Source organism: Nothobranchius furzeri, chromosome 7 (genome assembly GCF_043380555.1).
Source record: "Nothobranchius furzeri strain GRZ-AD chromosome 7, NfurGRZ-RIMD1, whole genome shotgun sequence".
Taxonomy (NCBI): domain Eukaryota; kingdom Metazoa; phylum Chordata; class Actinopteri; order Cyprinodontiformes; family Nothobranchiidae; genus Nothobranchius; species Nothobranchius furzeri.
Window position 1 is genome coordinate 25,927,278 of NC_091747.1, and position 24,726 is coordinate 25,952,003.

The 24,726-nt window shown below is 42.5% G+C and overlaps 1 long non-coding RNA gene across 1 annotated transcript; it reads right to left on the minus strand.

Moving 5' to 3' along the window:
- Positions 1–21,122: 21,122 nt before the first annotated feature.
- LOC107382784 (uncharacterized) lies at positions 21,123–24,381 on the minus strand. Its single transcript, XR_001572668.3, has 3 exons — positions 21,920–24,381; positions 21,689–21,811; positions 21,123–21,600 (listed from the first exon to the last, which is right to left on the minus strand). It is a non-coding gene; the product is annotated as an uncharacterized lncRNA (long non-coding RNA).
- Between the last annotated feature and the right edge of the window lie 345 nt (positions 24,382–24,726).

A 24,726-nucleotide genomic window follows, 5' to 3' on the forward strand; every position in this document is an offset into this window, starting at 1 on the left:
ATGCATTACAGTAATTAATTACTTTTGTACCGCATTACTTCCAACACTGTAAATGGATGGATGAATCTCCAGAAGACATTGGTGGGGGGCCTCAACTATCGCCTGGATTAAAGACTACCTGACAAACAGACCACAGTTTGTGAGACTGAAGAACTGCACATCAAACCAGGCGTTCAGTGACATTGGAGCACCACAGGGGACTGTACTCTCACAATTCCTTTTCAGCCTGTACACCTCAGACTTCCAGTACAAATCAGAAAACTGTCATCTACAGAAATACTCAGATGACTCTGCAGTTGTCGGGTGTATGGACAACCCTGAGCATTCTCTTCACAAGACTGTCCGACAACGGAAGAGTGTCTTCAGTCAGAGGCTTCTTCAGTTTGGCTGCAACACTGACCGTTACTCAATCAATCAATCAATCAATCAATCAATCAATCAATCAATCAATCAATCAATCAATCAAAGCTTTATTTATAAAGTGCCTTCCGCAACCCTGTCAGGAAGCCCAAAGCGCTGAACATGGTACAGTTGTAGGTAAATATATTGAGTAAATCAACAATAAAAGCATTTCAAATTACAAAATATAAATTACAAAATACAAATTACAAAATACAAATTACAAGATAAATGAAATATTCTGGTACAAGACAAATGTGTGAAACACATTTGGATTGAGTGAACCAATGAAAACTGTGAAATAAATTAAACATAAAAGAGGGCCAAAATCAAACATGTTCTGGAAACGCCAAGTGGAGGAGGTGTGTTTTTAGGTGACTCTTAAAGACTGGCAGAGATGGGGACAGCCTAACTGTCATACGGGCAAAGTCTGTTTTATTGTGGTTTTCATTCTAGTGTGGTGTGTTTTTAGTGTGTATTCTTTTTTATTTAGTTTAGTGCATGGAATGTTATTATTTTGGGGAACCCAGGGAACTGGGAGGGTGTGTGATTTTATTTTGATGAGCTTGGACAGATGACATCTGGACCGGAGCAATTATCTGCACCGGTGGCAGATTAGGAGCGTCTGTTTTTTTGGTGGAGACGGTGGCAGCAAGCAGAGAATCTCCGGGTGAAAGGACACCGATCGTCTGTGACGAGGCTTCATGGAGATGTGGGCAGGGTATTCCTCTGCCCTGGCGTGTGAGTAGCGGCCCTGTGACAAGGTGTGACCCGCGGTGTGTGATCGAGCAGTGACTGCCATTAAATTCACTGACAGGTGGACCCGCGACAGAGGGGGACGACAGCGTGGTGCGGTGACGCGGCCGAGCCAGTGACTGATCTGCAGGAGGAAGCGGCCGATTGAGGGAAACGGCGGTGCGGCAGACGCGCGTCTTGAAGGAGGAGGCGAGCTATCGAGGGAAGAGGAAGCGGCCGATCGAGGGAAACGGCGGTGCGGCAGACGCGCGTCTTGAAGGAGGAGGCGAGCTATTGAGGGAAGAGGAAACCGGCAGCGCGGCAGACAAGCGTCCCCAAGGAGGAGGAATCTGCCCCGCAGCGTCCAGATAAGGCTGCAGACTCTCCGGCCCAGTTCTGACAACCGTTTATAGTGACTGTCCTAACCTGGTTTTTTTAAATGATGTTTTAATTAGAATTTTCAATAAACCCCGGTGCGGTGGTTAATGGCTGATTCCTTTGATCTCTGGCAGACGCTCTCAATTTACCTGGTGTAATCCTTGGGTGGGATTTTGTATTTGGTTGATATATAATATAGCCCACCCACCCGGTAGGAAGGTGCCACATAACTGAGGGTGGCAACTGGTTCCAGAGTAACGGTGCTAGGACTGAGAAAGCCCGGTCCCCATGGGTACGACACATAGAACGAGGTACAGCGAGCAGGCCTTGGTCAGAGGAGCGTAGAGCGCGTGATGGGGAATGTTTGTTCAGGAGAGTGGCCAGATAGGGGGGAGCACCACCCTGGAAGAAATGATAAACAAAGACGAGGATTTTGAATTGTGAGCGATAGCAAATCGGAAGCCAGTGCAGGGAGGCCAGAACCGGACTGATCTGGTCCTGTTTCCTGGTCCCAGTCAGGAACCTGGCGGCGCTGTTCTGCACAACCTGTAGGCGACGCAGTGATGACTGACACAACCCTGCATAGAGAGAGTTGCAGTAGTCAAGCCTAGAAATTACAAAGGCATGCAGTACCCGCTCCAGGTGGGCTCTCAACAGCATATGCTTGATTTTTGCAAGGCGTCTCAGGTGAAAGAAACTGGACCGGATCACAGAATTGATGTGAGCATCAAATTTAAGTCCTTTATCAAGTTTCACCCCCAAACTGGTAACAACTGGTTTTGAGTAGGGAGAAAGAGGGCCAAGATCAACATAACGATCCACATTCCTGCTGTTGGGGTGAAAACAATTAGCTCTGTCTTTCCCTCATTCAGATGTAGATAGTTGGACATTAGCCAAGACTTCACCTCGTTAATACAGGACACAAAAGACTGGATAGAGTGACCTTTCTCCTGACACAATGGAGAGTAAATCTGGCAATCGTCAGCATAGAGATGGAATGATAGGCCATGTTTACGAAAGATTGACCCCAGAGGTAGCAGATAAATGGCAAACAAAAGAGGACCAAGGATCGACCCCTGCGGGACCCCCCAGCGGAGCCCCTCCCAAGAAGAAAAAACATCACCCAGTTTAACACAGAATTTCCTGTTGTGGAGATACGATCTAAACCAATCCAGAGCTGACCCTTTGATCCCAACCCATAATTCCAAGCGATCGAGTAGAATCGTGTGGTCAACTGTGTCGAAGGCTGCTGTCAGGTCTAACAACAGAAGCACCACAGATGTACCCTGATCTAGTGATAGATAGATGTCATTTAAGACCTTCAGTAGAGCCGACTCTGTGCTATGGCCAGACCTGAACCCTGATTGGAAAACCTGAAACAGATCAGAGTCAGCTAAATGTGAGACCAGCTGCTGATAAATGACTTTCTCAAGCAGTTTTGATGTAAAAGGCAGGGTAGAGATAGGCCTATAATTTTCGATCACAGATACATCAGCACCAGGTTTCTTCAGGGTCAGCCGAATAACTGCTGCTTTCAAAGCAGCTGGGACCACACCTGTGCTGAGGCTCCCATTGATAATCTGACCAAGTGAAGGGCCAAGGCACGGAAAGGCAGCCTTCCATAGACGAGGCGGCAGAACGTCAAGTGGAGAGCCAGATGGCTTCTGCCTCGCAACAAGCTTACTCAGCTCAGAATATGAAACAGTATTGAGGGAGCTCAGGGTGGGTGGTAATGGAGAAACTGGAACAGGGTCAACAGAGTTACCAGAAATAGCTGCTCTAATGCCTGACACTTTATCTACAAAGAATCTGTGAAAAGCTTCAGAGTTTCCAGCAGCTGTAGGAGACATGGAGCTAGGCTCCTGATACACCAGAACAAAGTTTAGCGTTTTGTAGAGAATCTTAGGATTATTGGAGTTTGTCTCAATGATGTCTGCAAAACAGGCCGTTCTGGCAGCCCTCACAGCATCCTGATAAGCAACCAGAGATGCTCTGAACAACTCACGCGAGACCTGTAGGCCATCCTTTTTCCACTTTCTCTCAGAGGATCTACACGCCCGCCTGCAAGCCCGTGTGACATCAGAGAGCCATGGCTCCCTCTTAGGCCGAGACTTACACAGTTTGAAAGGGGCAACCACGTCCAGGACCTGATTACAAAGTAAACTGGAGATCCTTCCTGCCAACAGCCATTGTAATATACAATAACTCTTTGATGACTTGATTATTATTATTATTCTGAGCTACTACAGCAATCAATTTCCCTCTGGGATTAATAAAGTATTTTTTTATTGAATTGAAATGAATTATGGATGGATGAATGATGGATTATAGATTTTAAATTGATGGATGGATTATGGTTTATAAATGGATGGATGATGGTAGTCGTCGTCGTCGTCTTCCTCCGCTTATCCGGGACCGGGTCATGGGGGCAGCATCCCAAAGATAGGGAGCTCCAGACTGTCCTCTCCCCTGCCTTCTCCACCAGCTCCTCCTACAGGACCCCAAGGCGTTCCCGGACCAGATTGGAGATGTAACCTCTCCAACGTGTCCTGGGTTGACCCGGGGGCCTCCTGCCGGCAGGATATACCCGAAACACCAGGAGGCATCCTGACCACATGCCCAAACCACCTCAACTGGCTGACTCTGGCTCCTTTCGATCCGGAGGAGCAGCGGTTCTACTCCGAGTCCCTCCCGAATGTCCGAGCTCCTCACCCTATCTCTAAGGCTGAGCCCGGCCACCCTACGGAGGAAACTCATTTCAGCCGCTTGTATCCACGATCTCGTTCTTTCGGTCATTACCCAAAGCTCATGCCATAGGTGAGGATTGGGACGTAGATCGACTGGTAAATCGAGAGCCTGGCTTTCTGACTCAGCTCCCTCTTCACCATGACAGATCGACTCAACGTCCGCATCACTGCAGACGCTGAACCAATCTGTCTATCAATCTCTCGATCCCTCCTACCCTCACTCGTGAACAAGACCCCAAGATACTCCTCCATTTGAGGTAGGACCTCTCCCCCGACCCGGAGTTGGCATGCCACCCTTTTCTGGTCGAGAACCATGGTCTCAGATTTGGAGGTGCTGATCCTCATCCCAGCCGCTTCACACTCGGCCGCGAACCTACCCAGCAAGAGCTGAAGGTCAGAGCTGGATGAAGCTAGAAGGACCACATCATCCGCAAAAAGCAGAGACGAGATTCTCCTGCCACCAAACTCAACACACTCCACACCACGGCTGTGCCTAGAAATTCTGTCCATAAAGGTAATGAACAGAACCGATGATGAAGGGCAGTCCTGGCGGAGTCCAACCCTCACTGGGAACAGGTCCGACTTACTACCAGCTATGCGGACCAAACTCACGCTCCTCTGGTAAAGGGACAGAATGGTCCTTAACAGAAAGCCACCCAACCCATACTCCTGGAGCGTCCCCCACATGGTGCCCCTGGGGACATGGTCATAAGCCTTCTCCAAATCCACAAAACACATGTGGATTGGTTGGGCAAACTCCCATGCCCCCTCCATCACCCTTGCAAGGGTATAGACCTGGCCCACAGTTCTATGGCCAGGACGAAAACCACATTGCTCCTCCTCAATCTGAGATTCAACTATCGATCGGACCCTCCTCTCCAGTACCTTGGACTAGACCTTTCCAGGGAGGCTGAGGAGTGTGATCCCCCTATAGTTGGAACACACCCTCAGGTCACCCTTCTTAAAGATGGGGACCACCACCCCAGTCTGCCACTCCACAGGAACTGTCCCCGATGACCACGCAATGTTGCAGAGACGTGTCAGCCATGACAGCCCTACAACATCCATAGCTTTGAGATACCCAGGACGAACCTCATCCGCCCCCGGGGCTCCGCCGCTGTGTAGTTGTTTGAATACCTCAGCAACTTCTGCCCCTGAGATTGGACAGTCCATTCCCAGGTCTCCCGGCTCTGGTTCCTCCTCGGAATGCTCCTCAACGTATTCCTTCCACCATCCGACTATTGCCCCAGTTGATGTCAGCAGCTCCCCATCCCCACTGTAAACAGTGTGAGCGAGTTGCTGCCCTCCTCTCCTGAGGCGCCGGACAGTTTGCCAAAACCTCTTTGAAGCCGATCGATAGTCTTTCTCCATGGCCTCACCAAACTCCTCCCACGCCCGAGATTTAGCCTCGGCAACTGCCACTGCTGCACCCCGCTTGGCTATCCGGTACCTGTCTGCTGACCCACAGACCAGCCACGTCCTGTAGGCCTCCTTCTTCAGCCTGACAGCTCCCCAAACCTCTGGTGTCCACCAGCGGGTATGGGGGTTGCCACCACGACTGGCACCGGCCACCTTGCATCCACAGCTAGCAACAGCTGCCTCAACAATCGCAGAATGGAACAAGGCCCACTCTGAGTCAATGTCCTCCACTGCTCTCGGGACGTGGTCAAAGCTCTGCCGGAGGTGGGAGTTGAAGACCGTCTTAACAGGTTCTTCTGCCAGGCGTTCCCAGCAGACCCTCACTATGCGTTTGGGTCTGCCAGGTCTTCCCTTGCCATCTGATCCAACTCACAACCAGGTGGTGATCAGTTGACAGCTCCTCTCCTCTCTTCACTCGGGTGTCCAAAACATACGGCCGCAGGTCAGATGATACGACTACAAAGTCTATCATCGACCTGCGACCTAGGCTGACCTGGTACCAAGTGTACCGATGGGCATCCTTATGTTCGAACATGATGTTCGTTATGGCCGAACTGCGGCTTGCACAGAAGTCCAATAACAAAACACCACTCGAGTTCACATCAGGCGGGCCGTTCCTCCCAATCACACCCCTCCAGGTCAAGCTGTTATTGCCCACGTGAGCACTGAAGTCCCCCAAGCAGGACAATGGAGTCCCCTGATGGAACACTATCTAGCACTCGTCCCAGTGACTCCAAAGTGGGTGGGTACTCTGAACTGATATTTGGCCCATAAACACAAACAACAGCAAGGACCCATTCCCCGACCTGAAGGCGCAGGGAAACTACCCTCTCGTCCCCCGGGGTAAACCCCAACACACAGGCAGAGAGTCTTGGGGCTAACAAAAAGCCAACCCCAGCCTTCCACCTCTCACCCGGAGCAACTCCAGCAAAGGAGAGTGGCCAACCCCTCGCAAGGACTTGGGTTCCAGAGCCAATGCTATGTGTCGAGGTGAGTCTGACTATATCTAGCCGGTACCGCGCAACCTCTGCCACAAGCTCCTGCTCCTTCCCCGCCAGCGAGGTGATGTTCCATGTCCCAAAAACCAGTTTACTTGTCCGGGGATCGATCGATCAATCAATCAATCAATCAATCAATCAATCAATCAATCAATCAATCAATCAGATTTATTTGTAAAGCGCTTTTCAAACAAAGTACTACTCAAAGTGCTTTACAAAATGACCCCAGATTCCCATAACAGGTTAAAAACATTAACAGACATATGCAAGCACACGCACACGCACACGCACACGCACACACACACACACACACACACACACACACACACACACACACACACACACACACACACACACACACACACACACAAGTAAAATTTATATTTGGCTGAGTCCAGATGAGCCCAGTAAGGTAAGACAAGGAAACGCCATCAGAGGAGCCGTCTGCCCTGGCAGCATCAGGTCTTCCACACTAAGTCAGGGCGCTCAACGGAGGGGTAGCATAGACCCCCACCTATAAAGCGCCCAGGAAGCTACAGTCAACCACCGCTCTCGGGGCAGAGGGCCCCCACAGAGGAAACACTGGATTAAAATGAGTAAAAATATAATAAAAGAGCTAATATAAATGACAAAAGTTAGAAAATAAGTAATAAATAAAATAATATAGAGAGTAAAATAATAATATTAAATAATAAAACTGTGCTAAAATATAATCAGACTGCCAAGTCTCCCGCCTTGGTTTGCCACCCAATCCACATTGCACCGGACCCTTCATGTTCCTCCTGCGGGTGGTGGGTCCTCAGTTGGATGAGCCCGTGTATCCGGTTCGGGCTGGGCCTGGCCTGGCCCCATGGGCGAAAGCCCAGCCACCAGGCGCTCGCTCACGGGCCCCAACCCCAGGCCTGGCTCCAGGGTGGGACCCCGGTAACCCTCCGGGCCGGGTACTCCGACTCTTTGGATTTACATCCATGAAAGATCCTTAGAACCGTTCTTTGTCTCACCCTGCACCTAAAACTAATTTGTCATGGGAGACCCTACCGGGGACACAAAGTGCCCCAGACAACATAGCTCCTAGGATCATTAGGGCACTCAAACTCCTCCACCACGATAAAGTGACGGTTCAAGGAGGATGATGGGTTATGGTTTATAAATGGATGGAGGAATGATGGATTATGGATTGTGGATTATAAATGGATGGATGAATGATAGATTATGAATGAATGGATATGTAGATGGATGAATGGATGGATTACAAATGGATGGATGAATGACACACCGCAAATCCTCTAATATTAGCCTCTATTTAATTAACTGCCGGGTATCATATTTTGGCCGGTGTCGGAGTCGGCGGAGGTGAATAATGGCCGTTTTTTTATTGTGGCTGGGTGGAATGTGGTAACAAGCAAGTGACTTTTTATGCCTGTCATCGACTAGTCGCTGTCACGTGATAATGACCGGCAAGATGCAGTCCCCGGAAAAGACAGCAGCCTGCTGTCAGCAGGTGACAAGCTCCTGCGTGTCGGGAGGCAACGCGCTGTGCCAGAGCGTCGGTACTGACACCCACCGTAAAACGGACATTTAACCAAATTGTGACGTTTACCCTCTTGCTATTTAACATTCCCCTCACCCCCATCCTAACCTTAACCAGTTTGCGCATGCAAAGCTTGGATTATTGACTCGCTCCAGACATCTGTGTCCTGAGCATGGCCACAGTAACATTATCAAATCAGGTGTCGCCACCTCAAAAACGAATTTAACACGCGATCGTTCATGTCAGCTCATTTCCTTTTATGTTTTCTGTCTTTTATTCTTTTATTTGTGCCTGATGCGTTTTGCTGCTGTGGATGTGGGCGCATCACCTGTTTTGTCCTCGGTGACGCATCTAACTGATGCGGCCGGCTCGCACGCCGCTGTTTTTGCGGTCGGTAGATATTTTAGAACTGCAGTTCAAAGGTAACTCATAAGGTGAATATATTTGAAACCCAGGTAGCAGTTTTTCTTTAGGACTGAGAGGAGATCCAGGAAGATAATAAACAGGCAGGACAGAAAAATAGTCAAATGAAAACAAGTTAGTTTTTGTACCTGGTGGTTGCAACAAACAGACACCATTGAAGGTAATCAGAAGTGAGGAACAGAACATGAAATAATTATTTTAATGTTTAGAGCAGCAGGAACTCTGAGAGGCTGCAGTCTCATCAGTGAGTTTGCGGCCGCTGCGCAGGGTAGGGGGGAGAGGGCTGAAGCAGAAACTACCGTTGTTAAAAGAAATGTGTTTAACTTTGAAAATGTGGGCGCAATTTTAATTGTCAAAAACTCCAATGAACCATTAGTTCATTTTGCTCAAATAGAAACTGAGGCCTGCCTCTAATTGTGGTCCTCCTTCCAATAAAGGCCTGGAGCTTGATGAGCTTGAGTCAAATACAGGCCCGGACCTGTATTAGAGGAATTACGGTATTATGAATTATAAATGGATGGAGGATTGATGGATTATGGATGGATGGATTATGGCTGATAAATGGATGGATGAGTTATGGATTATAAATGTATGGATGAATGATGGATTATGGGTGATGGATTATGAATTATAAATGGATGGATGAATGATGGATTATGAATGATAGATGGATGGATGAATGATGGATTATGGACTAAAAATGGATGGATGGATGATGGATTATATATTTTAAATGGATGGGTGAATTACAGATTTTGGATGGATAGATGAATGATGGACAGATGGATGGATGGATGGATTATGGATTATAAATGGATGGATGAATGAATGATGGATTATGGATGGATGGAAAATGGATTATAAATGGAGGGATGGATGAATCAATGATAGATTATGGATGGATGGCTTGTGAATTATTGACTATAAACGGATGGATGAATAATGGATGGATGGATGGATGGATGGATGGATGGATGATGATGGATGGACGGACGGATGGATGGATGGATGGATGGATGGATGGATGGATGGTTGGATGGATGGAAGGAAGGATGGATGGGTGGGTGGATGAATGGATGATGGATTATAAATTGATGGATGAATCAATGATGGATTATGGATGGATGGATTATGAATTATGGACTATAAATGGATGGATGAATGATGGATGGATGGATGGATGGATGGATGGATGGGTGGATGGAAGGATGGATGGATGGATGAATGGATGATGGATTATAAATGGATGGATTAAAGATAGATAAATGGATGGATCGATAGATTATGGATTATTAATGGATGGATGAATGATGGATGGATTATGGATGGATGGATAATGGATTATAAATGGATGGATGAATCAATGATGGATTATGGATGGATGGATTATGAATTATGGACTATAAATAGATGGATGCATAATGGATGGATGTATGGCAGGATGGATAGATGGATGGATGGATGGGTGGATGAATGGATGATGGTTTATGAATGGATGGATGAATCAATGATGGATTATGGATGATGGATTATGAATCATGGACTATGAATGGATGGATGAATGATGGATGGATGGATGGATGGATGGATGGATAGATGGGTGGATGAATGGATGATGGATTTTAAATGGATGGATGAAAGATGGATGCATGGACGGATAGATGGTTTATAGATTATTAATGGATGGATGGATGAATGAATGATGGATGCATGGATGGATGGATGTATTATGGATTATAAATGGATGGATGAATGAATGAATGATGGATTATGGATGGATGGATAATGGATTATAAATGGATGGATGAATCAATGATGGATTATGGATGGATGGATTATGAATTATGGACTATAAATGGATGGATGAATAATGGATGGATGGATGGATGGATGGATGGATGGATGGATGGATAGATGGATGGATGGATGGGTAGATGGATGGATGGATGGGTGAGTGGATTAATGGATGATGGATGTAAATGGATTGATGCATCAGTGATGGATTATGGATGGATGGATTATGAATTATGGACTATAAATGGATGGATGAATGATGTATGGATGGATGGATGGATGAAGGATTATAAATGGATGGATGAAAGATGGATGCACAAATGGATCGATGGATTATGGATTATTAGTGGATGGGTGGATGAATGATGGATGCATGCATGGATTATGGTTATGATGGATGATGGATCATGGATTATAAATGGATGAATGAATGATGCATGGATGAATGGATGGATGGATGGATGGATGGATTATGGATTTTAAATGGATGGATTAATGATGGATGCATGGATGGATTATGATTATGATGGATGATAGATCATGGATTATAAAGGGATAGATGAATGAAGGATTATGAATGGATAGATGGATGAATGATGGATTATGGATTTTAAATGGATGGATGAATGACATATTTTGGATGGATGGATGGATGGATGATGGATTATGGATGGATGGATTATGGATTATAAATGGATGGATGGATGAATGATGGGTTATGGATTATGGATTATAAATGGATGGATGGGTTATGAATTATGAACTATAAATGGATGGATGAATGATGGATGGATGGATGGATGGATGGATGGATGGATGGACGCATGGATGCATGGATGAATGGATGATGGATTATAAATGGACGGATGAAAGATGGATGGATGGATTATGGGGCAGCAGTAGCTCAACGGGTTGAGCGGGTTGTCCAGTAATCGGAAGGTTGCAGGTTCGAGCCCGGCTCCGGACAGAGAATTCTGCTGTTGTGTCCTTGGGCAAGACACTTAACCCACCTTGCCTGCTGGTGGTGGTCGGAGGATCCGGTGGCGCCTGTGCTCGGCAGCCTCGTCTCTCATCTCCACCAGTGTATGAATGTGTGTGTGAATGGATGAATGATGCACTGTAGTGTAAAGAGCTTTGGAGTCCTTACTCTGAGAGGCGCTATACAAGTGCAGGTCATTTATCATTTATCATGCACGGATGGATCGATGGATTATGGACGGATGGATGGATGGATGGATTATCAATTATAAATGGATGGATGAATGATGGATGCATGGATGGATTATGATGGATGATGGATCATGGATTATAAATGGATGGATGAATGATGGATGGATGGATGGATGGATTATCGATTATAAATGGATGGATGAATGATGGATGCATGGATGGATTATGATTATGATGGATGATGGATCATGGATTATAAATGGATGGATGAATGATGCATGGATGGATGGATTATCGATTATAAATGGATGGATGAATGATGGATGCATGGATGGATTATGATTAAGATGGATCATGGATTATAAATGGATGGATGAATGATGGATTATGAATGGATAGATGGATGGATGAATGATGGATTATGAATGGATAGATGGATGGATGAATGATGGATTATGGACTATAAATGGATGGATTAATGATGGATGCATGGATGGATTATGATTATGATGGATGATGGATTATGGATGATTTCAACTTGTTCAGACTTTCACCTTTCAGCTTTGAGTTATGACTACCCTGGGTATTTTATGGAAGGGACAAATACTATTAGTAAAATGAACGAAGTAGTAGATGGATTTAATGATTTTTTTGTACATATAGGGCCAAAACTAGCAGCGGAAATAAAGGTTGATATGATAGAAAGGGTGACTGGAGGAAACATTGAAAGGAATGCAGTTTCAATGTTTTTAAGAGCAGTGGAAGAGAAGGAGATATATGATATTGTCAGTGGACTTAAGAACAAAACAAGTACTGACTTCCATGATATTGATATGTTAACAGTAAAGAGAGTAATTGATGGTATTGTAAAACCGCTACAATATATTTTTAATTTGTCTTTCCAGGAAGGGGGTTTTCCACAAAAAATGAAAGTAGCAAAAATTATTCCCATTTATAAATCAGGTGAAAAGCATTGTTTTACAAATTATAGACCAGTGTCGGTACTCTGCCAGTTTTCTAAGATACCGGAAAAACTATTTCTAAAAAGACTTGATAACTTTGTGGAAAAACATGATCTGTTGGCAAATTGCCAGTATGGGTTTAGAAATAACAGATCAACAGTTTTGGCATTGATGGATTTAATGGAAGAAATAACTGAATGTATGGATAACAAGAAGTATGCACTTGGAGTTTTTCTAGATCTAAAAAAAGCATTTGATACTGTTGACCACAAAATTTTAATAATCAAACTGGAGAAATATTGGTTTAGGGGTGTGGTATTTGATTGGATAAAAAGCTATGTGATGAATCGACAGCAATATGTACAAATAAATTAGTTTAAATCTAAATTGATGGATATTGAATGTGGAGTACCTCAAGGATCAGTATTGGGACCAAAATTGTTTATAATGTATATAAATGATATTTGTAAAGTATCGAAGATCCTAAAGTTTGTAATTTTTGCAGATGATACCAATATACTTTGTTCAAGTGGGGAATTTCAACAGGTTGTGGAGGTGATCACACAGGAGTTAAAGATATTAAAGATGTGGTTTGATAGAAACAAATTGTCCTTAAATTTAAATAAAACAAAATTTATGTTATTCGGAAACCATAAGAAAGATATTAACATTGAAATTTGTGTTGATAATGTATATCTAGAAAGGGTTAATACCATAAAATTTGTTGGTGTGATCATTGATCATAAGGCCTGTTGGAAATCACACATCACTTATGTGAGGGGAAGTTAGCACGGGGCATTGCTGTCTTGGGGAAAGTAAAACATTTTCTGGATAGGAAAACATTATATATGTTATATTGTGCTTTCATATTACCATACATGAGTTGTTGTGTAGAGGTTTGGGGAAACACATATAAAAGTAATATTCAGACTATAATCATAATGCAGAAAAGGGCTATTAGACTAATAAATCAGGAGGGGTATAGGGCTCACACAAACGCACTCTTTATTAAGACGCAAGCTTTAAAATTCCAGGACCTGGTCAAGTTTAAAACAGTGCAAATAATATACAAGGTAAGGAAAGGGATGCTCCCAATTGAAATAAGTAAATGGTTCTCAGAAAGAGAAGGGAGGTATAATTTTAGAGGGAAGTGGAATTTAAAAGTACAAAGAGTAAGAACAACATTGAAAAGGATGTCTATTTCAATAGGGGGCGTTAAATTCTGGAATGAGTTAACAGAAGAAATAAAGGATAGTAGTAATGTAAACCAGTTTAAAATAAAACTCAAAAAAGAAATGTTAAATAAGTATAAGACTGAAGAAAATGCAATTAACCCTGGACGGCATGCAAACTGATGTTTAATCTCTTCTACAAATTAGAAAATCTAAATATAGTTCTAGTTGAACATGAGAATTTAATTTATTTATGATTATTGTTTTTTTTGTGTTTTTTTTAAGGCATTGTAACTGTTTTGTTGTTTAAAATTTGATGATTCGGATGTAAACCTGAGGAGGTAGGGCTAAATAAGTATACACTTCTCCCTACTCCTTTTCAAACAATTGCGTGGAATGATTTTATGAAATGTTGGTGAATGTATATGTTTGAAATAAAGTGAACTAAACTGAACTGAACGTTTTTGTTATCTGAATAAGCCCATCTCAGTGTGTGTGTGTGTGTGTGACTGTACATGTTTTTTTACATGTGCGACCTATTTTTCAATCAGTAGTGTCTTACTTCTTCAAAATGTGAACCCCCCCCCCCCCCCCCCCCACACACACACACACAGTGGCACATCTGGTTAAAGGACTCAGCTGGAGCAGCTGTTGTGAAGGAGCAGAATAGAAGAGAATAGTTTCTTCTTCATTTATAAAAATCTACAGGAATTAGAAAATTGCAGCAGTGAAGAAGTAAAAGCTCTACAGGTGAAACTCACAGGAACGAACAGGTTGTAATGTAATCATTAGAAATGCGTCTCCAGGAACAATCGCGTCTGTTATATGTGTCAGTATATGTGCCCCCCCCCCCGGTTATTTACTGGCGTGATATCTTACATGCAATCATTTTAAAAGTGGTGTCCACCCATCTCGCTGCTGCTCTATCTGCTGCCTTTTCTCTCAGTAATTGATGCTCTGCTGCACTTTCCCAGAGGTCTGTTAGGCATGCAGCATAAAAACAGTGTGTGTGTGTGTGTGTGTGTGTGTGTGTGTGTGTGTGTGTGTGTGTGTGTGTGTGTGTGTGTGTGTGTGTGTGTGTGTGTGTGTGTGTGTGTGTGTAGCCAAATGGAATCAAACATCAGTTCATTTGCATGTTTATTATTTAAGCTGTGCCTGGCGGTTTGACCCAGGTAATAAAGCTGTTTCTGATGTTTTTATAGGAGCTTTTAGCAGCCAGGCAAACAGCACAGCGTTTATTATAATACCTGGCATATTAATGGGAGACAGGATGTGAGAATCATAGTTAAACTACCACAAACCAACAGGTTTAGACCCAAAACACAGGGATTATTTCACATTAAAGCTCTTTTGCTACTGATCTGAGGAGCTTCTTCAGGACAAAATTAAGCAACAAGCTTTTAACAATCACCAAACAAAAGCAGGCATGTGCAGTCTGAAGACTCATCTGATGAGTGAAAGACAGAAATGTTCACATTTAGAAGATACACTCTGACGTTTCAGCTCAGATCCTTGTGGCACGCTGAAAGTTAACTTTAACGTACAGGTCGTGTCAGCCAGACTTCTCTGAGCTTGATCATCATCCATGTCACAAGACTCCAAGACGCCACTGAAGACACACTCTTTATCTAAACCCCTTAAATAAATTAATGAGGGTATCCCAGACCAGCAGATCTGTAATCAAGGTGGATCTACATGCTTCAAATACCACAAAAGTCAACTCCATTGGCCGTCTGTCCGTACCGACTTCTCCCGCTCCTGGATCACCGGGTGTCTTCACCACAAGGGTTCATGGATTCTGCTCCACCGGCGTGGGGCAGCTTCATTAACGATTGTTTGTTAAACTAAACAGACTGATTTTACAACCCAGACATCAGTTTTCTGACACTTCCTCAGGTTTTGCTACTGTACATAACATCTAAACTTACATCCATCATTTCATTCGTTGCCTCAGCCATCTTGTTTCAACCATCATTCATCATCATGTGTTCTGTGTCATCATTAGTACAAATATAGTATTACATTCATTTTATAAACTATATTTTTGCCTCTGTCTCTAATTATTATTATTATTTACCTGGACCACTAAAAAGACCTGGTTTCATCTTAGATCAAAATTCAAAAGATCAATAATATTGATGATTCATATTTATAAAGAATAGCACATCTTATTGATCATTTATTAAAGTAACCTCTTACATCATGCTACATCCTGATCCTAGACGCTAATGAAGACCTTTACCAGCAAACTCACACAAACCAATCACTAAAATAGTCTGAGTCCTTCATTGTTCGCGCTCATGAATGTGTCCCTGAAGGCAGCATCAGTAACAGAGTGTGTAGAACCACAACAACGGTGAGGTGTTTTTCACATCAGACCCATTCTTCAGGGTTGTCTCTGAAATTCTAAATGCATCTAGAACCCGATCCTGGTCCAGATGAAGGAAACATGAACCTGTTGCACTTTAACGTAAATGAGCAGCGATGTTTATTATCCTGATCAGCATTTTATTATCCTGATCAGCTGTTTATTATCCTGATCAGCTGTTATTATCCTGATCAGCTATTTTATTATCCTGATCAGCTTTTATTATCCTGATCAGCTGTTTATTATCCTGATCAGCTTTTTATTATCCTGATCAGCTTTTTATTATCCTGATCAGCTTTTATTATCCTGATCAGCTGTTTATTATCCTGATCAGCTGTTTATTATCCTGATCTGCTTTTATTATCCTGATCAGCTGTTTATTATCCTGATCAGCTATTTTATTATCCTGATCAGCTGTTTATTATCCTGATCAGCTGTTTTATTATCCTGATCAACTGTTTATTATCCTGATCAGCATTTTATTATCCTGATCAGCTGTTTATTATCCTGATCAGCTGTTTATTATCCTGATCAGCTATTTTATTATCCTGATCAGCTTTTATTATCCTGATCAGCTGTTTATTATCCTGATCAGCTTTTTATTATCCTGATCAGCTTTTTATTATCCTGATCAGCTTTTATTATCCTGATCAGCTGTTTATTATCCTGATCAGCTGTTTATTATCCTGATCTGCTTTTATTATCCTGATCAGCTGTTTATTATCCTGATCAGCTATTTTATTATCCTGATCAGCTGTTTATTATCCTGATCAGCTGTTTTATTATCCTGATCAGCTGTTTATTATCCTGATCAGCTGTTATTATCCTGATCAGCTGTTTATTATCCTGATCAGCTTTTATTATCCTGATCAGCTGTTTTATTATCCTGATCAGCTGTTTATTATCCTGATCAGCTGTTTATTATCCTGATCAGCTGTTTTATTATCCTGATCAGCTGTTTATTATCCTGATCTGCTTTTATTATCCTGATCAGCTTTTATTATCCTGATCAGCTATTTTATTATCCTGATCAGCTGTTTATTATCCTGATCAGCTGTTTTATTATCCTGATCAGCTGTTTATTATCCTGATCAGCTGTTTATAATCCTGATCAGCTTTTATTATCCTTATCGGCTTTTAGTATCCTGATCAGCTGTTTATTATCCTGATCAGCTATTTTATTATCCTGATCAGCTATTTTATTATCCTGATCAGCTGTTTATTATCCTGATCAGCTATTTTATTATCCTGATCAGCTGTTTATTATCCTGATCAGCTGTTTATTATCCTGATCAGCTTTTATTATCCTGATCAGCTGTTTATTATCCTGATCAGCTTTTATTATCCTGATCAGCTGTTTATTATCCTGATCAGCTATTTTATTATCCTGATCAGCTGTTTATTATCCTGATCAGCTGTTTATTATCCTGATCGGCTTTTATTATCCTGATCAGCTGTTTATTATCCTGATCAGCTGCTTATTCCCTCACATCTGTTATTTAAGGTGGAATGGTCTCTCTGGATTTGATCCAAATGTAAAACTTTAGAAACTAAAATGATAAACTGAAGATTTGTGTTTTTCCCTTCCAAAATGGAGCTTTTATCACAGACTAATGTTATCCTCCCTTTCCTGAATCATATCCACCTTCAGCTCCTTTTAGAGCTCCTAGCAGCTGAAGTCTTCCTCACCAGCTCCTGCTGACAAAAAAAGGCTTTCAGGCAATTTCAGAAAATGTCAACAGCACTCTTCATCTGTGCTGGTGCTGTTTCCCCTCTGCAACTGGCAGGAGCGTTGTTAGGAGGCTGGGGGTGTGGGGTTCCTTAAGAGGCAACAGAACCTGTTAGATTGGACGAGCACTTGGCACCTTTTCCCCCCGGAGAGGCTGCAATGAGCTCAGCCCCTCCACTGGCCGCTGAGGATTTAGAGAGTCCCAAACTGCCTCCTCCACCCCACTGCCAAGGCAAACACTCACTGATGAAAAACAAATACAACGCAGTCAACCTTGATGTCTCCCAGGCCGCAAATAACTCCATAGGTTCAAACGTGTAATTCATTTAGCTGCAGTCCTGGACGCTCGTGGATGTCACCACAAGCCACCGGCTGAATCCAAGCTTATAAATTTCAGTTGCAACACAAACAGCCAACAGGAGGGCTCGCTTTAACTACTCAACAAATGTCACTAATCTATTCACGTCACAATTAGCATCACATCAGTATGCCAGTCAGGCTGTGGTCAGGTGTTGGGCAGACCTACCATCAAATAAATCATCTGTGCTTCTTCAGAGTTGGCCTTCCACTCATGTGAGATTGTGTCTGACGATAGCCGAGCCCACGAGCAGCCTTCGCAGGGAAAGTGATCAATGTGAGAGCCACTGGAGGGTCCATTAGAGCCTCCACACCAACTGGGTCCCTCACTCTGTTCATAATTTATCAAAGGCATCCAATTAGGCCAGAGCAGAGAACAATGGCTGAAGGAGCTAGTTCTGAAGGAGCCGGAGAGAAGCATGTTCTAAATAGGTTCCTACTCCATCAGCGACATCATTTCATCCCAGCCTGAAGAATAGATGAGAGCTCCCCTGTTCCAGGGAGAAAGACTCTTATCAGAGTATCTGAAACCTTTTTAGGATAATAAAAACACTCCTAACCACCCGCCAGCCTATGAAAATAACAAAAACACACTTATTTAGTCAAACAGGTCTCAGATTATGGACGACACAGATGTGTCTAAACCAGATTACAGCAGAACCTTTGTACATAAATCTGTAACGATCTAAGATGCTGATCATCAGAACCCAAAGGCTTCTGTCATTTTAGGTGATGTGATGTCACAGTTATGTCATGGATCATAAATGCAAGCATGTGTTGAGACCGTATTTGTGAGAGACGGACGACAAACAGCTGCACATGGTCCATGTTTGTGATGAAATCAGCTGTGCACAGCTCATGCACGTTGACTGTCAAATTTAATATTTCATGCTTTTATTCCCTCTCTGGCTGATTTTTCCTCGCTCCACGTTAAACAGGGAGCGACATGATGACTTTTCCAGGTTTTCCTTTGGTCCTGATTTTGGTCCCGTTTAAAGTCCAACAGTCTACCGTCACCTTTGCTTAAGTTACACCCTGATGTGTAAACACAAGCTGAGCTAACGTTGGCAGACACCAGCCCTGCCTTCTCCTGGTCTGTGGCGTTAGCTGCTAGGTGGGCTGCTGTGTCAAAGTCCATCAACATCTTTTTGTTCCTCCACTGTAAAAACTAACATTTGGACCTAAACCTTTTATTATTTGTGTCATCGATGCTTAAAAATAGTGCATTTTGAACATTGTCCAACATTTGCTGAAAGTTGCTCTTTAAGATAAAATCTGAGGCCATCCCTGCCTTCCACCTCCTGAAGAGAGACTAAAAAGTCACTGAAAGCTTTGAACTTTGAATTTATTATAAAAAGGCCTTTTTAAGCAGATACACTTCAAATATACTTCAAAGTGCTCCTACTAGTTTAGAAATTACTCAATGGCATGGCACCAAAATACATGCCTGATCTCATTCCTGTGTATACACCCAACAGGGCTCTGAGATGAAACAATCAGCTGGTAGAACCTCGGGTCAGAACCAAACATGGTGGAGATGCATTTAGTTACCGTATTTTCCGGACTATAATTCGCACTTTTTTTCATAGTCTGGCTGGTCCTGCGACTTATACTCTGGAGCGACTTATATACCAAATTATGTATACCGCGCTGCTGCGGGCTGGCTCCGGTCCAGGTTTCAGCTCCTCTGCCCTGCTATCACCTGCTGGAGGCCATGGCGAGCTGCTGCGGCCCAGGCGGCTCCGACCAAGGAATGAGCTCTCCCCGCCCGCTGGGAGGGTTTGAAACACCGCCATCATCTGCTGGAGACCGTGGCGCACTGCCGCACCCTGGCTGTTTATTCTGTTATTGTTACCGGTGTTACAGCAAAATCTGTGACCTAGCGTAATCTGTGACTTTGGGGGGCGCTAATGACTACTTCTCATTTTCTGGGTCTTACAACAACAGAAGAAGAAGAGCGCTTACGTAAACTGCGTAATGATTGTTCACCTTGAGGTCCACGTGTCAGGGTGAGGTGGTGCTCACTCTTCACCCCTGATAAGTGGACCCCAAGGAATAAACCATCACACCTGCTCAAACGTCACCTTTCCTAGAGGGTCATCCAACAGGACAGTGGGAGGGTTAAAAGACTAAAGCAACAGGAAAAGACACTATAGTGTATCAGCAAGACAACATCTGGCCATTGTTGTGCACCACTGTTCAGCCTTTGAATGGATATGATGACAAACATTCTAAATAAGCATTCATGTTTCATGCTTGTAATTATACAAATCAGATATTAAAATAGTCACTTTTTCTGAAATATGTGTGTGTTAACCTGCCACTTTCCCTGAGTAGAGTCATTGCCACCTCCATTCTGTGGGCCTTGACTGCCTTTGCAGTTATCAAAGATGGACAACTCCCCTGCCAGCACTTTATCAGCATACTGAAAACATATGATTAAGTATTGTGCAATAAGTACTTGGCTTACATATCTTAATGAAAAAAAGTTTGATAAATCCATTTTAAAAATGTTTATTAAAAGCAAATAATTACTTAATGGAATGTTCAAGACACGTTTTTTGAACAAAGCATACTTTCAAACAAAGATACCACAGGATGTGGTGTCTCTCTGTTCACCATGTGGTAGTGTGTAAGCTGTCTACTTAGATATTTTCATGGTTTTCTGCCTCATGAATGACCTACAAAGAATAAAGAAAAACTCAAATCCATTTTCAGAAGATAACATTGATTATTTGGGCCATCACATTAAATAACACAAGCCTGGTGGACAGCAAACATGGCTTCACTTTGGAGCCAGCATTCCCTAATGAGACCAGAACAACGCTCCTTCTTTCTGATGGAAAGATTGCCTGTAAAAACGAAAATAAATAAATAAATAAATAAATAAATAAATAAATAAATAACGAGCCAGTTCCTAGTGGTGTGTGCTATAGGGTTCAGGGATGTGTGTAGTTAACAATGAACTATGCAAGTTGTGCAGTCTGACATTATCTATCACATTTATAAACATATCTGATTCTGGGTCTCTGGTGTAGCACCTCCAGCAGAGAGGCCCAAACCCTTTACCTGACAACCTCCAACTGCTCCACTGGCATGATCACCAGGAGTTCCCTGGCTAACACAGATATATAATTCACCAAACGCATCATGGGTCGACCTGGGGGCCTCCTGGCAGGACATGCCTGGAACACCTCATCCTCATTAACCGACCTAACTACCTTAGCTGGCTCCTCACGACATAGAAAACCAGCAAATCCCTCCCAAATGTTCACGCGCCTCACCCTATCTCAAAGGTTGAGCTTGCTGTTAACAGTGTGCACGTTAATAAAACATACAAGAGGAAACTTACTGTGAATATCCAGTGGTGTGGCTCATGAACTGCCCCCAGAATGATGTCAAACAGTGCAGGCTCACACTGCAAAAAGGTTTACGTTTACTGTTTAGATTTGATAATCAAAGTAAAAATCATGCCATTTTTTGTCATAATTTCAAAACTGTCTTACCTTCAGTCGAGTCTTTTTCCCATTCCATATGTCAGTCATCGCGCAGGAGTCAATGAAAAGTGCCTGCTTGCCTCTTTTATCATGATGTTTTTTAGTGATTTTTGCAAGGTAGGCAAGTATCACCTGAGGGCAAACAAAATAAAACTGCTTTAATATACTAACTTTTGTGTTCTTTATAGCGCAAAATTAGTGAAGACCTAAATCATTATCAAATATGTCATTTACACCTACCTCACTCTCAAGTTCCTTACTGGGCCTTGTCCTGTTAATGTCCCAGTAAAACACTTTGTATGGCCCAATTCTGGACAGAAGGACATGTACATCTTTTCCTTTCAAGCCTCTTTAACATCTATCCAATATGAAAAAAGTTATTAACTAAGGTTCTTAAAAAAGCAGCACATCTAATATGTGAATGAGACAATTTCATGTGCCATTTAATAACAAGCAGCAATGATCTGTTAAATGTTCATGAGATCATTAACCATATTTGTCTAATAGAAAACCAACGAGCACCAGTCATGTCCTTCCTTAATATCAACATGTATTCAAAACATTTAATAACTTCTCCAGACTGTCTTGAAAGTTCAGTAACAGAATGTGTTTTAAAGGAGACATAACATGAAAAACCCACTTTTTTATCCATTAACACGGTGTGTTTCACATTTTAAGTGTCTAAGTGAGCAAAAAGGCTTATATTATTCACTGGAGTTGCTATTTAGATATTTAATAATTAAGTTTTGTCCACCCGTTCAGTTTTTACATTATCTATTACATCAGTAATTAATTTAGTGAGGATAACTACCAAATATGGTAATGGCCCTCGGCTAAACACAGAGCCAATCCGCCATTTTTTCTTCTCGCTAAGATTTTTTGTAGTCCTATTGGAAAAATGCAGAATGTCTGGTTATTTTAGCCACACACAGCTCAAAACTGTTCCTCGTTTTAAGGAAGGGTGGTGTGGCAGTATTTAAACCCAGGAGCTGATGACACTACTGCTAAAAAAACACAGAAGAAAAAGTAGTGTGTTTGTGTTTGTGTGTGTGTGTGCGCGCGTGCGCGTGGTTCGTTCGTTCGTGTCTCCAGGCTAGTAAGTACTGAGGGCTTCATCTATCTAAAAGGAGTCATTTTTATCTGAATGTGGCAGCACCGGGACACAGCAGCAGAGCGGTAAGCTTCATATCACTCTAAAATGTCGACAAACTTTACTTTAGATTTACGGGCATTAGCAGCACTAAAGCGTTAGCATCCGGCTTGCTATCGCTAGCACAGTATGCTAGTAAAGTTAGCACCCAGATTAATGTGGATTTGGCTGATTTTCGTGGAATAAAACGTGATTTCTGATCAACGCCTTCTTTTACACCAGATGATAACCTCCCACTGATTGTAACAGCAGAGAGCCTGTGTGTTATTCTACGTGAGTGTGATAAAATCTCAGCATCCAGTAAATAAAGTCCCATATCAGCTAAAATGCAGCGTGACAAAGTCATTAAAGTGCGTCAACACAGTAGATTTAATAGAGTAGTAAGTCTGTCTGCACTGCTCTCTAATGAGCTTCCTTTCATAAGGAATCATTTGTATAATTTTAGTGTCACTATTTTATTACATTTGTAAGAATATGAAGTCACTGCAGCAAAGTGAACTTGTGAACAAACACAAACGTGACTATAAACATGAAAGCTAAAGAAACAACTTTCCTTAAGCTGCTTGTAAACAAAATATGTCATTAAAGTTATTGTCTATCATTGCAGAATATGGCGATGACATCATGGAACTGGTCTTTGGAAAAGTTTTCCCTGAACCAACTCCGTTTCTAGATGAGGTAGAGAAGATCTGCATCTCACCAACCCTCTGGTCTCCGTATTCAGACAACGGAGGTCTCCCACTGTTATCCAGGACCAGTTTGAAGCCCACATACTGCCCCTCCCTCATCATCAGGAAACATCAATCCGTATCCTGAGGACAACAGAAGACGGCAGGAGGACAGGAACTCTGAGACCTAGACACCACCAGCACCGAGACACAAAGCACCTGTGTGCACAACGCCTGTTTAACTACTAAAGCCTGTTTATTATATTGTTCTACTTATTTGCTGTGAGGTTAATACTTAGAAAATTTGTATTTTAATGTAAACAATAAAAAAATCACTGATTGTATGTTTTCTTTTAGATATAATGGTCCAAACTCAGCCTTGTAGACATTTATTGCATCCTGTAGGTAAATACACAGAACAGGCTCAGGTCCAGGATGACCCAGCATGCTCTTCTTCCATTCTGGCTGTTAGGGATTGTATCAATAACTCAATGCCTACTGATGTTTCCACCTAACGGTATTTATTTAGAATGCAGGTCAGATTTAACTATATTTGTTAGCAAAGCAGACTGATCTTGGGAATTTCACTGCAGCACTGATGTCCACCTCTCTGTACACATTAGAGAGAATTACCACTTTACAGCTAAACACATTTAATAAAGATATAGGCTACGCATTGCAGACAATAAAAACAAAGTTGTAAGCATTAGAATTATAATGATCACATTAAAGAACATTTGGAGGAATGTTCTTTATTTTTGACTCGAATCTCAAATCTTTAAATTAAAATGTAACTGCTTTTTATCCATTTTCAGCCATTAAGACACCCAATATAAAATAAGACTACTTATAAAATTATTTATAATTATATGTATGTATATATAGATAGAGATCTTAAGAAAATGTATTCTTTTAATGGTGTTTTAATGAGCTGTATCATTTTTTAAAATTTTTTTATAGAAATAAATAAGCAAGCAGCATTCCTTGTGTGTGTGTGTGTGTGTGTGTGTGTGTGTGTGCGCGCGCACGTGCCTGCTAGCTTGTCCCTCCGTCGGCCGTGACAGGTGTGTGTGAGTGACTACAGACAAATGCATGAGAGAGTTAGCAGCCTTGAAACAGCTTGATGAACTACCCTCCCCACATGTTTTAAAAATGCTAATATGCTATGCTAAATCTGCTATGCTAAATAATGATTTCTCTATAGAACTACAAAGTCCGACTGGGGGAGG